This window comes from Dermochelys coriacea, chromosome 7, assembly GCF_009764565.3.
Source record: "Dermochelys coriacea isolate rDerCor1 chromosome 7, rDerCor1.pri.v4, whole genome shotgun sequence".
In the NCBI taxonomy this organism is placed as follows: domain Eukaryota; kingdom Metazoa; phylum Chordata; order Testudines; family Dermochelyidae; genus Dermochelys; species Dermochelys coriacea.
The window spans coordinates 105,009,497-105,027,258 of NC_050074.1; the positions used below are offsets into that span (position 1 = coordinate 105,009,497).

Below are 17,762 nucleotides of genomic sequence, written 5' to 3' on the forward strand. Positions count from 1 at the left end.
GGCCTGGTCAAAGGCCTAACTCTGAGTACTCATTTTCGGTTGAACCAGCAGACTGCTTTATGTCATGGAATTTAAATCCCAGGCAGCTATCTTGAGTGAACTATCAATTCACTGCTGTAAAACTAAGCTGAGTTCACTTTGTGAGACACCTACTGTCACCTCCGGGCAATCCTGTGACACATGCATTTGTGTGGTTATGAAGAAGACCAGCACCCATAGTTGACTGCTGTAGGATTGTCCAGGAAACAATTTCTATAGCGCATGTCAGCCCAAAGGGTCCCAAGATGTTTCATTAACTAATTTACATTTGATTCAAATCTCTCTCTTTCTATCGGAATGACTCCTTCCACCTCTGAAATGCAGCCACCTTTAGAGTGGAGCCTGGTAGCTGTGTAAGAACTCACAGCAGCACTGTGCAACTACAGTTGAATGATCCTTTGTCCTGGAATCGATCTTAGCGTTGTTGCATCACCTCATTTTAGGGATCTAATATATTCTTCAAATTCAGGAGGGTTAATTCATGAACATAGATTCAATCCTGCTAAACTTGAATGCCCTTTAAAGGGGTTTTTTAAAAGAAGAAATATAAAATGGACAAAGGCTTTATTTTTTACACTAACTGTAGATTGTGGCGAGCTTTTTAATATCCCCAAAAGGTATATGTTAAAAAAATGGCTGGAGAAAAAGCATATATATCTTTGTAGATTTTGCTTCAATGGTCCTGTCATGTCTATGGAATGATGACCTGAAACTTTAACAAACTGAACCATGTATTGAAACTGCTATGTAAAAGCTGCATTTGTTGGTATATATGGTTGCGGGTTTTTTTGTTTTTTTGGCATTACCTCTAGGGCCCTGCAGGAGTAAGTTTATGAATGGAACCTGGGAGTTTAGTTCACATGGATGTGAACCAACCATTTTGATGTGTGAACCTGCAAGCGAAACCCAACCACAGCTGGCTGCTTCCTGCCTCCATTCATCCTCCATGGGCCTCCCTTTAGCTCTCCCAAGAACACCTTGGGACTCTTCAACAAGCCCCTCTGAAAGACAACTGAGGTAAGAAGGGAAAGAAGAGGGTGGTGTGTGCATGCTAGAGTTGTTTAGGAGTGGACAAGAAGAATGGGGATGTGGAAAAGGAGTTTGTGAGTTTCATCTTGTGTAAACAACCTCATGTTTGGCAATTGTTCACAAGCATGGGCTGAGGTTTGTCAGCATCTTGTAAGCCTCAGTTCAAACGTGTGACTTAGTGGATAGAGCACTAGACTGACACTCACAAGATCTGGTTTTATTATTGGCTCTGCCCCAGGCAAGTCACTTCAGTTTGTCTCAATTTCTCTATCTGTAAAATATAGATGATGATACTGATCTCCTTTGTAAAAACACTGAGATCCATGGATGAAAAGTGCTCTATTATTGAGTTGCAGAAGCTATTAATATATTTGTAAATTTATTATTTTTAATTGTGGCATCGTAATAGAGCATAGCTGATTTTAAACTTGATACTGAGATATTTCTGTGCAAAATGTACATTTCACATTTGTTGACATTCTATTGTCTGTCATCTAAAAACTTCCTTTATATCAATAATAATTCTGTTAGAATTTAGAAACTAAACACAAGCATGTAATCTAAATGCTTGAAAATGGCAAACATCTCACTCCTGCAAAAGTAGTTGAAAAGTCAGTTAAAGGCCCAATTCTTAATGAATGAAAATAGTAATTTGCATAGCACCAGCAATGTGTTAGGGACTTTAATAAAGTATACAGAAATACAAAATTTGGCATGGTGCAGTAGTAATAAATGAGCAACTATAAAGAGTTCAATCTCCCCTCTGTTTTTTCCACCAAATGCATCCAATGAAGTGAGCTGTAGCTCACAAAAGCTTATGCTCTAATAAATTTGTTAGTCTCTAAGGTGCCACAAGTACTCCTTTTCTTTTTGCGAATACAGACTAACACGGCTGCTACTCTGAAACCTATAAAGAGTTAATATCTCTGATCCCTAAAGGAAGTATATCTTTCCCATCAGCATTGAGGTTCTTTGTAGTACAGTGTGGGGGAAAAAACACGACATGTTGGCTGCAAGCCCAACACCTGTTCTGGTAGTTTAGTTTACAGTGGCCAAGTGTCTTCAGTTTCCAGTAGACAGAGTACTTATAATTTGAAATCCGTGCTAAAGTTACCTCCAGATCACTGTTGTTCTGAAAAGGACAAGAAGCATCGAAATACAGTATTTGCCTGTGTTTGATAATGTTTCAATAAATGAGTGTCAAAGTAGTTTCCCCAACTGCAAGCACAGCTATTGTACTCTAACCTCTCCTTGTCAAGTATCAGGCAAGCACAGAAAGATGCTATTGTCTGGGTTAAATATAGAAAAAATAAACAACTTAAATAAGTGTATTTGTAGAGTGGGTTGGAAAATGGGAAAGGAATTTTGTTTCTCCCCCTACCTCCCCCACACTAAAAATGTGTAACTTTTTGGCAAAAAATCAAAACACAAAATATTTCAGTTGAAAACTATAATAGTTCGATTCAGAAATGCCACCTCTAAATCTCAAGGGAGTTACAATTTGTGTGCCTCAGACTCCTGTTCTCCTCCATAGGCTAGGTTCTCTGGTTGGACTACATATCCCATTACACACCTTGGTCTCCCCTCTTGGTGAGTAGGGTTTGTGCATCATGGGAGATGTAGTCTAATTGGGGAACGTAGCCTATAGAGAAGAATGGGAGCATGAGGCAATGTAACTATAAGGCACCATGGCAGCATGTCTGAATCAAAATATTTGAGGTTTTGGCCAAAATATTTTGGTTTCTGGCTGAAAACCAAAAGTTTTTGATTTTGGGAAACAGTTTTTCAATGGAAAATAATTTTTTTAATGGAAAGCTGACACTAGTAAAACAAACAACAAAGTTTGAAAAAAAACCCCAGTTTTTAAGAAATGCTTTGACCATCCCTTATATTTTTGTTTTCCTGTAACTCAGAACAATGTTTGGTTTAACTCTTTTCATCTAATTTTTTATTTGAACACACACTAACACTGTAAACTGGGAAATGCAACTCTGTCATTATTGAGTTGACTTAGGAAAGACACGATAGAAAGACGAGAGATGTAGAGAGGGTGGAAAATGACTCACCTTGTTCTGGTATCTAGTTGTTCCAGCCTAACTTATGGTGGTGGACGAGTTTTTCTATTTCACATACCTAGTACAGGCCTCTGCTCAGCTAGGAAAACCTTTTTCCTTAATTAAATCTCCCTTCAACCCTAATTAAACCTCCCTTCAAAAACCAACCAAGAAAAACCATGGGTTTAAATTAAAAGAAAAGTTTTGCAAACTGGGAACTAATTTTGCATATCCCCAAGATAATGCAGGTTATTCACAAAATCTCAAGCTCTGTTGGGTTCACTTCACTCATCCCTGCTCAGAAACACAACCCTTCAAAAAAACCCAAACAAATAAAAAACCACAGCTATCTTTTAGGCAGCACCTGAGTCATATGACCAGATACTGCAGTCCCTTGGTGTAGAAATGTTGTAGTGCCCTTTTCAACCACTAGATGATTCAAAAGACACAACACAGGGATTCACTGATTATATAACTGGCTGGTAAATTTTAGGAAATAATAAGCTAAGATAGCCACTGACCAAGAGGTAGGCATAGTAAGGCTGGCTTAAAAATGAAAGCAGAAGAAAATATTTTGCCCAGCCACAAAACCTATAAAGCAGGTGGATTTAATTGCACTGAAATTTGTAAAATACAGCAGGCAGAAATATACAAGTGTAGCAATTTTATACTTTCCCATATTTGTAAATATGCCTTACTCAGTAATAAATTACTCAGTAATAATTACTCATGTTACTTTGGCATGGGAAGAGTTAAACATTCCCCATAGCCATATTAATGTTAACAACATACTAATCAAAAGCTTTTAAATCAGAATAACATTTATATTAAAGTTGCAGAATTCCATCATGCTAAAACACTTTACAAGCTTTTCCTAAATCTATTTCAGACAGCTTTTCTATGGAGGTACTTCAGGGGGAAAAAGTTAGCTGGAGCTAGTCCCACTTATCTCAGTACTGCTACATTGTTGCCAATGACACCATTGCCAGTTGGCTCTTGTCAGATCCTTTCATCCAGGTTGTGCTTCTCAGCAGAGTGAGGAGATTGTACAGAGCTTCATATTTCTTTGCAGTTCAACTTTGCTAGTTTGGAGCTCTGGTCATTATTTCAGGTTTATTAGGGAGCTGGTAGGCAGTATGGTTAGCCTGATGTAAAGGGACAATGACAAATAAGATCTAGAACATCTTGAAGAGGAGACAAAGAGACAAATGTTTTCAAATTCAGCATCAAGACAACAGGTTGAGGCAAGTGCTGGGTTTTCAATACAGAAAGATATGAATTATAATACTGTTCTGTGTGTTTGGCTTTCATTTTACTTGGTATCCCTATCACAACAGTGACCCAAGGCACACTTCTCTTATTGCGTTCATCATAGCTAAAGGAGTGAGCTTGATAAGAATCTCTTTGCCTCCAGATCCCTAAGCCCAGTAAATAACATGCCACTTAACATTTAGTATTTCCATGTGTGAACATTTATTGTAGCTGAAGCACCGTTCATTTGGCTACATCACTTTCAGGTGTGACTCTGCTGAAGCAATGTGTGCATTCATTGCCCTGCCAAATGTTCAGCCCAGTGGAAGGAGTTTGGCATTCAATGTAGCACAACATTTGTCTGGAGAGGAATTGTACATTTAAAAGTCTACACTATTGATTCCTTTTTTTTCTTACCTGCTGCACTTAAGGGTATTATACATATTAAATGCAAGTCTGGACCTCAAGATTCAAATCCTCAGCTAGTGTAAACTGGTGTATTGAAGCCAATGATTTACACTAGCTGAGAATCTGCCCCCCAGTGCATAGTCCATACTCTTGTAACGGGAACATTATCTACCTGTAGCAGACTTAATTTACACACTCTCCAGTACCTTTAAGATTTTTATAACCTTGAAAATCCCTTGTCAACAAATATTCTCTGCTAACATATGCCAGCAACAAAACTGTGCAATGTAGCTGTACCAATTAAGACAGAAAATTTCATTCATGCTTGGTATTTTTATTGAGGTCCTGTCTTTCTTTTTAACAAGTATTGTTTTTATTGAAGTAAAAACCTGCCCTTTTAGATGAGCAAGCTAGTCTATCAGAGCTGACATTTAATAGAAAACAAAGCACAAGTATGAGAAAGGTTACAAACGCTGGCACATGTTTTAGCACAGATTATCCCATAACAAAATTGGACATGTCTCATTTCACTTTCATAAAAATTCTTCTGTCAGTAAATTTTGCATCACTAGTAAACAGAGTCAGAGATCAGAGCAATAATATTAACCAGACAGTCATAGTTAAGGAGAAATGGTGGTTTCTTCCTCCTAAACCAGCTTATCTAAGCCAAATCACAGGATGTAAAGTGCAATACAGTGCTGGATAAGATAATAAATGTAATGAGTCTAATTCTGCCCTAACTTACATTCTGTGCATCTCCACTGACAAATTTCACTGGGGTAAATCAGGGCAGAATTTTGCTCATGAAATTATTGTTAAAATGTGTTGGAATATTATTCCCTTTGGGCCTGAGCAGAGCATCATCTGTGAGGGATCCCTGTTCTCCAATGAGATTTCTTTCCATGAGAGGCACAAAAGCTAATCTAATTCAGCCAAGTGAAGATTTGAAGAGAAATATTCCTTGCTACAAAAAGATCTGTGGTAAACAACAGTTTGATTTTGTTTGCTTTTTCGTGCAGTTATAATTATTTGTTGTTAAATATTAATAGCTTAGATATTTCAGCTAAAAGTTTGAAAGAAAAGCTTTTCCACTGCAGTCCATTTCCCTTTATCTTTCTATTCATAAACCCAAGTCAAAATTCTTTACTCTTAACATCATCATCTGTTGTCATAGAAACTATTGCAATACATAAGTACTGTAAATGACTGCAACTTCATTGAATGGATCAAGATGGACCATGATGGGGGTGGGGAATACTTTCATTTAAACAAGTCTGTCTACAATAATTGATGGTGATAAGAGGAAACATTCAGTATTGCAGCAATGCAATGTGAACTATTATTATTATGCTAACAATATAATTAAAAAGGTATTTATTTACCCTTTTGTTTATTTGGTGATATTGTTTTCCATATATGCAAATATGCTTATAAACAATGAGATTCTTTGTTGCTTGAACAGAGCACTATATTCCAGTTGTGTACTAATTTTACTCTGATTCCTTGGTGGAAGTTGAGGTTAATTTGATTTGCGTTCTTTCCTTTTTAAGTCTCTGTTTAGAGACACCTTGGTAACAAGGAAGCACAATGTTTGGCACTTTGTATGTGGAATATAGGAATATCTAAACCCCTCACCTCGCTATAAAGTAGACATCTCTCATTATCCCCAAATAAATGGCAGAAATTCATTTACGTAAAATAGATTTTCTTCAGAAATGTTTGCAGTGCCTTTAAGTCTCCAGTGCAGTCCTATAGGTATAGATCTACAGCATGTGCTGTTCTCAGGAAGCAGAACAGAAGGTCAGTTACAAGTTATCGTTTTTATTCCTTGCTATAGCTGCAAAATGCCAGAAGAGCTTCGATTTGAAGCTTCAAGTAACTGTTATTCCTGCATCATCTCAGTGGAATGCAAAGCTCAGACAGGTCTTTAGGATGTGTAAATGTCACAGAGATTCAGTTTTGCAGAGAAGTCAGTGACACTCCAGTGACAGCATAGCAGTATTTTGCTTCTGGTTCAGTACAAATTACAGACAACTTGACATTAGAGACCTTAGAATGCAAAAGCAGACTGAAATCCTACGTGATCAACTGACTTCTCCTATTTACAAAAAAATGCAGCTTTCATTTATACAGCTCTTAAGGGACAAATCAATGGAATGGAAATAGAGTTGGGGATAGGGGTGTGAGAGGGGATAGTAAAGTTTCTAATTTATATGGTATTGCCTGCTCCCGACTTAAAAACATAAAACATAGCTGTGATTTTTCCTTTGCAAGATATTACACATAAATGTTATTAGCACATTCTTAGAGTTCTAATGTTCAGCCTTTTGTCGCTGAACCCCTGTTGCATAAAGCATACAAAGCCAAACCATTCAAATAAGAAAAGATTTTAGCATTTCTAGCCCTCATTCATGTTGTTTACTGCAGGTAATTACCTACATTCATACACATTTTCTAGTGACTTTGCTCTTATCATCTTGTCTTCCTTTTGCATGTAATAAGTAGTTGGGTGTCCATTTTGTCAAGATGTCTCCCAGCTTGAATTCCGCATTTTAATGCAGTTGCTGAAAATAAAGAGAAGAGAAAGCATCTTCTTTATCACATCTCAGCTAAGAACTACTACAGCTCAAAGATAAATATAACAACTTTGGCTCAACAAAGAAATTAAGGAAGTAGATGAGACAGGGTGTGTGTGTGTGTGTGCGCGTTGTGCTAGGATATTGTCATGCTTTGGAGTAAGGACAAGGACAAAGGCCACACCTGAGAAGTGGTTATATATATCCCAGCAGGGGACACAGCCTGCCATGTGTTATGGAGATTATCAAGCAGTACAGTACAAATATTATTGCAAAGAATACACAAAGAAAGAAGAATCAATAAAATAATTTGTGGCAGTACTAAGTAATGCATCCTCACCCAACTTGTTCCATCTCTTAAATGACAATAAATAAGACCAACTAAAATAAATGAAATATGTAAATCTAAAGGAAAATATCATTTTTCTTACCTGCTTTTTTTTCATTGTATATTTCTTGTGGTTTGTGTGTTTACCTGCTTTAGACCAGAGCTGGGTGAATCCTGTAAAAAGCGTAGTTGTATATGTTTGTTTTGAATTTAAAAAGAGCAATTTTTTCTACTTGTCAGTTTTCCCTCTCTGAGAAAGGTGTGTCCATTTATCTGTGGGTGTGGTTTGAATTCCTCTCTTTCAGTCTCTACATACAACTAGAGCTGTCAAATAGAGGTTGACCTTGTCCATAGGTCCCACCCTTCTATTTCCTGGTCAACAGATGTCTTCCAAAGCGAAGATCTCAAACAATATATATTAATAACCATATAACTGACAATGAACTAAATATTCAAAGGTGCTGGGCATCCAGAGCTCCCATTGACTTGAAGTGGGATTGGGATGCAAGGCATTTAGATTGTAAGATGTTTGGGGCAGGGTCCATCTTTTGGTTCAGTGTTTGTACAGGATATGCTGTTTTCTCATGGTGTGGAGTGCCATCCTGCCATAGACAACATCAGCTGATGATGGCAAGGCCAGTTTATAATCCCCATAGGTGTGTCTGAAGGACCAGATAGCTGCTTTACAAATGTTGATGGCTGTTTAGCCATGCAAGCAGTGGTTGCTCTGAAGAAGAGTGCCTGCATAACCTCCAATTGTATGAAACTGTCTGGCTTCATATAACTCAGTTACACACATGGGGAACTAGGCAGCTCTGGGATCCAGGGGAGTGCTCTGTCCTCTGCGCCTAGATTTAATGTACGGTAATAGAGCGTTTGATTTTTCTGAATTGCTCAGTTCTGTTAACATAAATGTTTATATTTTTGTATGTCCAGGCAGTCCCATCTGTTCTCTTTATCTTGCCTGTGGTGAGGGCCGAATGATGGGACTTTTAGGGAAGTCCCATGGCCCGGGTTATATAGGAGTTCAAACTAGATGATCACTATGGTCCCTACTGACTTTATAATCTGTGCAACCAAGTAACTCCTAATTCTTGAGCCTGGGTAAGCTGTACTTAGTAGAGAAGCTAATGGAGAGATAAATATGGCTTTATGCCACCTTTGCATTCCCCTGATCCTGGGATTTGTCACGAGCCAGTTCCACTCTCAGAGCCTTAGAGCTGCTCTACAGTGCATCTGGCTGCTAACAAGTCACTCTAACAGCTGGCAATTGCTAGAAGACAGAGTTTATGGCCACACCCCCTTATGCCTGGAAATGCCTCCTGAGTCAGTGGCTTTGGAGGTGGCAGAGAGCTATGGGAATCCCCATCTGGCGGACTGCACTGGCTCTGCGACCCCTTTGTCCCAACAGATGAGGCACCTGTGACAGGGATGTAAAAACAGGACTGGGGAAGGTGGAGAATGGGGTCTGTTACTCTTCTATCCTTACCAGAAGCAGAGGAGCTGCTTTTCTCTGATTTCTGGACTTCTTTCACTTTCTGTGGCGAAGGTGCTGGCTCCCCCTGCTGCTAAACGTGAAGTGTTACCACAGTGGTCTGAACTTGGCACTGTTTTTGGCTCTGTGGTAGCTGAGTCTGTTCAGCAGCTTCTGATTCCTTTTTGTGGGGGGCCTATCTTCTCCTCAGTGGTATTCCTCACCCAGTTCATGAAAGGCTGGGTGAGAGCTTGGATCCTATGAGCAGAATAGGTTTTGCTGGCCCCTGGACCTTGTGGCTGGGCAAGAGTGCGGGCTTTCCTGTGCAATGGAGTCAGCTGCACAGCTCCCACCCAGAGGTAGAGGTACTCCATGTTGGATGGGGAAGAAGAGAGCAGAAAGAGAAGGCTGGGAAGGGAAAGGAAGAACTAGGAGATAAGAAGGCTAAAAAAAATGGTTCTGGTGAACCTCAAAACTTAGGGAGTGGCTATTTAGCACTGGGAGCTCTGAAACAGCTATGCTGAAATCCTGTGATGGCAGGAACTTCAGCCAAGAAGGGGAGGGGGAGGGCCTCTGGTCATGGTTGACTCGTTAGGCACAGCACAGTGATGTGATTCAGTAAAGCAAAGTAGTTCCAATTCATAGTGTCATGTTAGCAATGAGCACTGCAGCCACTGGCCAATCAGGAAACAGGATTTTAGACTGCCTAATTAATTCAACTGTCATGAAATTAAATTATCATGTACTTTGATATCTGTCGGTTTTCTCAGGTGCAGTTATAGTTGAAGAGACCCCACGCCTGTTTAGCTGTGATCCCTTTTGGAAATAATTGGTGCTGTTTGATTGATAATGTGTATTCCTCTTTAAAAGAAAACACACTATTTTTCATAATCAGAGGCTGAATGCATAATGAGTGCTCTGGTGCTGCCTTTAGCATCAGGTCTGTCAAACTGCACAGTTATTTCCATATTGATGCAAACTAAGATATTACACTCCCTCATTACCTTGACATGACACATCTTTCAACAGTCAGCTTCCAATCATACGTTCCTTGCAAACAAAATTACCTTCATTTTCTCTTTTGCTACAGAAGGAACAAGCAGTAGAAATGTGCCCTAACAAGCTAATCAACTAATTTTTAGAATATGTTTGAACCATTTAATATTCTAAAAGAAAACAAGAAAAAGTTGCTAATGGATCTGCTGGCGTAAACAGAAATAAATAGACAACTGGTTGACTGAACATTAGCATACTTAAGTTTTATTGAAGTCACAGTGGAATTCATTTTGCAAGTCAAAAAAGCAAGATCTATTTGTGTCCATAAACCAAACAACCTCATTTAGTCTGTGCGTTCTTGAGCAGATAACCTTGGTTTTGAAGGTAAAAGAAAAGGAGGAAGCTGTCCTTTGTGCTGTGATAATGGTACCTTTGCATACGGGACTCAGGTCATATTCTTTCTTGGTCATGGTCTTTCATTCATTGGGTTGGCAGAGGATTAAAGTGTTTCTGAAGCAACACCTAGGGTTAGGAAGGAGGGACAGAATGCTTTGTATTGCTGAACAGTAGCTCCTATAACAAATTAAGGAAAGGCATTAAGGAGCTGTGAAAGGAGTCCCATCCAGTCCTCCTCAGCTAGAAGGATGGTGGCTGCAAGTACACCATCAGGACAATTACAGCTTAGGCTTTCTATGGTCCAGCAATGTAAATGATCCCCTAGGAGATATAAAGGTGTTAGGGTGTTTTTGTTTGTTTGTAAAAAGGAACCAAAACAACTTGTTTACTCTTATGAAAGAGTCATCTAGAATTTAATAGGGATGGAATCAAGAGGACTTGGTACATATTTAATACAGTTCAATAGAAATGACTCTAAAATAACCTATAGAATTTATGAGAGAATAAATCTTTTCTATAGAATTCTAAACTATATATTATAAATAAAAAAAAGTATCTGTTAGGTTCAGTAGAATGGTTTAAAAAACTATGGAAAGGTTATCATTTTGAATTATAAGTTATGGTATTTTGCCATAAAAGTCCATTATTTCTCTTCACATTGAGTAGCTCTCTTTGTTTTTTTTTTCCTGTTTAGAGCTAGTCAGAAACTTTCCAATGGAACATTTTTCTCTCAGAAAATGCCAATTCATCAAAAGCAGAATGTTTTATGGAACTATTTTGGTTCACATGAAAGTTTGTTTTGAAGGAAAATGGGAGAAAAAAAGCATTTTGATAACGTTGAAACGTTCCATTTCAGCCTTTTTGGAGTATAATTGTGACAGGGTGTGCTGAGTCAGCCGCTGACTCAGCACATCCTGTCACTCAGATTGCCATCAATTTAGGTTAATTGAGACCTAACTGGAAGGTCAGTCAGCTAAGTAAAGCTACAGCTGGGAGGCTAATTAAAGAGGCAAGCAACCCCAGCAGCTCTGAGCATGTAATAGAGGAAGGAAGCCCGGGAAGGGAGGGAGCTGAGAGCCAGAAGGAAGGTAGAGATAGGCAGGGCTGGCAGTGGCAACTTAGCTCAGTTCTTTTCCCTTCCCCAGAAGCAAACAGGGGAGCTGGCTGGGGCTTGTAAATATATAGGTGTGGCCTGGTGAAATAACAAAATTTTAAAAGGTGGTGGTGAAGGAGACCTAAGTAGTATGGTCTGTAGTTAAGGCCTGAAAGGATGCATAGGAGACCACGCCATGACAGTAATGTTTGGATTTTCCGTTTTGAGATGACTTTTCTTTCCTTTATTCATTTATTTTGAGTTACATAAATATAAAATCAAAAAGCTGAAACTGAATGAAATGCTTTAATTTTATTTAAATGAAATGTTTTGATCAGCCAGAAACAAAACTTTTGGAATTTCATTTCATGGGAAACTTCATTTTTATTTTATTTTAATTTTATTTTATTTTATTTTCTTCCATTTCAGAATGGATTTTTTTTCCGAATCGCAAATCTCAAAAAGAATAAACAGACTTCTTCCCAGTTCTATTCATGTTCTTCCCCTTTAGTAAGGCCAAATGGAAACAAAATCCCAGAGCAATAATAGGATGGAGAATCTTGTCTTCTTTTAACAGGGTTCTCCTTTCAAGTTCCTACTCATCACTGAGAGTGATTTTCTAGAGTAGCATTAGATTTGACATGTTAGTGCCTCTCCTCAGTAAATTGGGAGCTGGAATATGTCTCTTGTTCCTTCAACAGCCAGGACCAACGTGTAGACAAATGTCCTTGTCCTGAAATATTTGTGCTGTTGCAAGTGCTTCTGGCCCTGTCGGGCTGTAAAAAAATTGAACCACAAAGAGTGGATGTCAGCGGATGTATTCAGTTCATTCTTTTGCTGTTTCTATTAAGTGAATGGTGGTCAGGTAACATGTCTGTATGGTTTCACAATGCTTAAAGGAGAGGGGATATTTGTACTTCCATTTTGCTACCTCCAATAAGTCTGAGAGTCTTTGAGTCTCATGCTGCTGCAACCATAAGTCATTCCAGTTTCCTTGTTTGGTGGAGCTATACAACAGCCCAATCAAATCAAGAAGAGAAAATGGAGGATTAAAAAACAAAAAAGGAAGAAAGTCTAATATTTCTCCACTTACTGCTCCTCTTCAATGTGAAATCAGGAACAACTTGTAAAAGTAAGCAGCGACATGGGACTTGGCTGGTAGTTAATATTTGGTTGCCTTTATCCCTCTGAGATTTGTTTAACTACTTACATATCTTACATAGATAATCTTCAATAACAACAAAAGTATTGAAAATGTAATTTATTGGTTGATACCATGCTTCATCTTCAGACATTTTGATTGTGTCCTTATTTCTTCCATACCCTTCTTCCTATCCCCCACAAAAGCGCACCTATATATGGAACAGATCCTCAGCTGGTGTAGCTTGTCATAGCCCCATTGACTTCAGTAGAGCAATGGCACCAGCTAAAGATCTGGCTCATAGTTCCCAATTTTGGCAGGATTTTAGCAACCAGTATTCTCATTGATTCAGAGTTAGACAGAGATGCTTACTATATCTTGAAAAATGGGATTTCTGGTTTTCAGACTCTGATTATCTATGTGACATTTCCCAAACTAGTGTCCCTAAAATCAAGGTAGAACTTGTCAGTGACAAGACAGTACCTTCTGAATTAAACGATTTCAAGGTCGGATACCTCACAGACCTCCAAGGCTAGTAATTTCTAGCCCTGGTAGCTGGTGAGATATAAGATGCTGCAATAGTCACTGGTCCCTCAAAGCAGCAGTGCTATTTTAGCACTCATTCAGGATCTAATATATCAAGTCCTGGACCCTGGATAATGATAATTTTCAATCCCAGATGTAGGTGGGTGGATTTTCAATCTGTCCTTAAGGTCTGAATGGGGATGCAAGTTAAAATCTGGCCCTAAATCCGTATAGAATTGCATGGGCCCTGAAACTATGAAGGCCTGCAAATGGTCACTAAAATTGCTTGTGCCTCAAGGCAGCCCTCTGCAGCAACTTTTCCTTAGGCTGGAGAAGCATAAACAGACTCATTTGAAGCAGTGCCCTGTTTTGTGTGTGTGTGTACGTATAACAGATTCAGACATAGTACCGATATGTTTGTAAGACAGCCTGCCTCTTTCAATCAATGTACATTGTGCTAATTCTAAGAGCTACATTTTCAGCCTGTTTTTTTTCCCACTTGCAATTATTTGCAGATACAGGTAAGGTCACAAAAAAGAAAAGGAGTACTTGTGGCACCTTAGAGACTAACAAATGTATTTGAGCATAAGCTTTCGTGAGCTACAGCTCACTTCATCGGATGAAGGGTAAAAGGTCACCTGGACCTCAAAGCACCTGGCCTGTGGGTAGGGCCATGTACTTAGCTGTCCAAGTGATATTGAATCAATCACAAATAATCACAGGCATAATATTGCATAATTTACACATACAACACCAAGATTTTAGGGGCAAAAAACCTGGTCATCCAAAAATGTGGGCACTATTTTTGGCATGCAGGTTTCCATACCACTCTTGAGAATTTGACCTAAAACTCTTAAGATTGGTGGTGTTATTAAGGAATTTACTGAATGTGACAATGAGTTGAGTTTTTTATATATATCCAGGGGCAATTTTCTTCAAAACATGATTTTCAGGTAAGAATTCTCTAGTTTATTCCTTGAAATGGGATTAAACAGCTGATTGTGTAGCAAGATGTACATACATACATTTTGTTATTGAGTTCAACGGTACCAGGATCAGACTCTAATTGGGTGAGGGAGAGAAGAGAAGGTACACAAGTCAGGTCTGAACCTGAGAATCATGAAGACAGAAAAGATTCAAGATTCTAGACAGCTGCATCTTGGCAAATATCCCAAGAATGTGCACAGTAGCAGCACACCAGAGTCAGCAAACAAATCTGCAGACATTTATGTCCAGAAATCATAACTCTGTGATCTTAACAAGAGGGTTATAGAACAGGTGTCCCAAGATTTATCAGATTAGCATGTCTTTTATGGACATTTAATCTAGAAAACAATAAGAAATTATTTTTCAAAGGATTTCTGAAGATAAGGAGGTTATGCAAAGGAAAAAGATAGAGGGGATTATGTTGGATCATATTAAAGAAGTTCTGTATTAAAATCACAAATGAGTTTGATTCCCCATAGTTTAAATTCCAGGGTATTATTAATTAAGAGGTCTCTTGGTTTTTGGTACTGTTTCTCTCTCTATGTGTGAAACTTGCAAGCTGCTAATTGTGTTAGTACATTCTAAGACAGAGTCTGTTCTCAAAGCAATTCTTTGTAACAACAACTACTCACACAGAGAGAGACTCAAAGCAATACTCTGTAACAACAGAAACAGCACCCAGAGACTCCCCGCCCTTTTGTTGTATTCATCTCGCTTTGTTAACAATTGTGATTAAAATAGAGATAGAGGATGTATGTGGATGGATGCTTGGTGTGGATAATAACTGAATCATCAAGGAGGTGCCAGCCTAAGAATCCAGTGTCCATCGGCTGAAGAAGGCGTCAAGTGGAAATAACCAGAGGACCCCCGGAGGGCAGACTGTAATCCACCCAACAACCTCAAGAATGAGAGAACCAAAGAACAAGATAACATCTGGCAGCACGGAGCCATCAGGAATGTGCCATCTGCTGATTGATTCAGCAACAGCATGATGAATCAATTCCCATAGACTGGCATAGGAAGAAATTCCTATAAAAATGGACTCTAGAAAGTGAGAACTTTGGGGTCTGATTCTGCAAACCAACTTCCAGGAGCATCAGATGAGCATCTGACAAGGCCCTGCTCCCTCCTCATGTCCAGGCCACCTGGCCAGTGGCTTGGCATGAGCAACTCTAAGACTGGTAACTATGATAACAACCTTGCAGAACGTGTGTGTGTGTGTGTGTGTGTGTGAATGAATGTGTGAATAAATATGAAATTGAATGGAATGTTATAGCTATAACTAACTGCTTACTATGATTTTCTGTATTCACAATAAATGTGGCATTTTGCCTTTTCTCCTTTAATAAAATCCTGCTGATTTTTATTTTATTGGTATAACAGCTGTAGTCTAGTACCCCTTGTGGTTGTCCCAAAAAATGTTAGGTGGCGTTTATCTCCCATCTGAAAGAGCACCCAGATATGTAAATGAATGGCATATGGGATTGCTGATTGGGGTGGAGGTTGAGATGAAGTGGTCTAGAAGTCCAGGACTTTATTTTTGTAGCCTTTGCCTGCCTAGAACTTATTTTTTAAGTATAACTAGGCATCATTTTCAAATCAATAAGGAAGATGAGGAAACGTTGTAGGTGAGGCACCATATCCCCTCTTAGCTATATGTGCACTTCCTAATTACTTCTAAACATGGCTTCTCTGCTGTGGCCACCTTTCACTATACAATCCAGGATGCAGCAGCAGTTGTCCCACCTTCTCTCATTCCCCACCCCTATCAGCAATCCTGTGTTGCCACAGTTACCTGGCCAGAATATGTCAGGTTTCTGGAGTCAAATTCGAGGTTGCCCTCAGATTGTCATTTTAAATCTCCAAAATATGTTTTATATGCTCTCTGATTCAAAAGATGGAAACATAAGCCAAATAATTTCAAGAGTCAAACTTGCAAGAGATTCTTTAGTAATATACATTTTAGAAGCAAGAGGAAGACCAAGGACAAGGTAGGCCCATTACTCAATGAGAAGGGGAAAATAATAATAGAAAATGTGGAAATGGCAGAGGTGCTTAATGACCTCTTTGTTTCGGTTTTCACCAAGAAGGTTGGTGTTGATTGGACGTCTAACATAGTGAATGCCAGTGAAAATGAGGTAAGATCAGAAAAGGCTAAAATAGGGAAAGAACAAGATAAAAATTACTTGGACAAATTAGATGTCTTCAAGTCACCAGGGCCTGATGAAATGCATCCTGGAATGCTCAAGGAGCTGACTGAGGAGATATCTGAGCCATTAGCTATTATCTTTGAGAAGTCCTGGAAGACGGGAGAGATTCCAGAAGACTGGAAAAGGGCAAATATAGTGCCCATCTATAGAAAGGGAAATAAGGATAACCCAGAGAATTACAGACCAGTCAGCTTAACTTCTGTACCCAGAAAGATAATGGAGCAAATAATTAAGCAATCAATTTGCAAACATCTAGAAGATAATAAGGTGATAAATAACAGTCAGCATGGATTTGTCAAAAACAAATCATGTCAGACCAACCTGATACCTTTCTTTGACAGGGTAACAAGCCTTGTGGATAGGAGGGAAGCGGTAGATGTGGTATATCTTGACTTTAGTAAAGCTTTTGATATTGTCTCACATTATTTTCTCACAAACAAACTAGGGAAATGCAACCTAGATAGAGCTACTATACGATGGGTGCAAAACTGGTTGGAAAACCGTTCTCAGAAAGAAGTTATCTGTGGTTGACAGTCATGCTGGAAGGGCATAACGAGTGGGATCAGTTCTGGGTCCGGTTCTGTTCAATATTTTCATCAATGATTTAGATAATGACATACAAACTACACTTATAAGTTTGCGGACAATACCAAGCTGGGAGGGTTGCAAGTGCTTTGGAGGATAGGATTAAAATTCAAAATGATCTGGACAAACTGGAGAAATGGTCTGAAGTAAATCGGATGAAATTCAATAAGGACATATGCAAAGTACTCCATTTAGGAAGGAACAAGCAGTTGCACACAAACAAAATGGGAAATGACTGCCTAGGACGGAGTACAGTGGAAAGGGATCTGGGGGACATAGTGGACCACAAGCTAAATATGAGTCAACAGTGTAACGCTGTTGCGAAAAAAGTAAACATCATTTTGGGATGTGTTAGCAGGAGTGTTGTAAGCAAGACACGAGAAGTAATTCTTCCACTCTGATTAGGCCTCATCTGGAGTATTTTGTCCAGTTCTGAGTGCCACATTTCAGGAAGGATGTGGACAAATTGGAGAGAGCTCAGAGAAGAGCAACAAAAACGATTAAAGGTCTAGAAAACATGACCTATGAGGGAAGATTGAAAAAATTGGGTTTGTTTAGTCTGGAAAAGAGAAGACTGAGAGGAGACATGATAACAGTTTTCAAGTATGTAAAAGGTTGTTACAAGGAGGAGAAAGAAAAATTGTTTTTCTTAACCTCTGAAGATAGTACA

General features: G+C 38.9%; 1 protein-coding gene across 1 annotated transcript in view; it reads left to right on the forward strand.

The window, feature by feature from the left end:
* Nucleotides 1–495: 495 nt before the first annotated feature.
* The window catches only part of CTBP2 (C-terminal binding protein 2), a 305,318-nt gene continuing 288,051 nt past the window's right edge, over nt 496–17,762 (forward strand). Inside the window, exon 1 of the mRNA XM_043519410.1 lies at nt 496–1,056. The gene's annotated coding sequence lies outside the window, so the exon portion shown is untranslated. The remainder of the gene's footprint in view (nt 1,057–17,762) is intronic.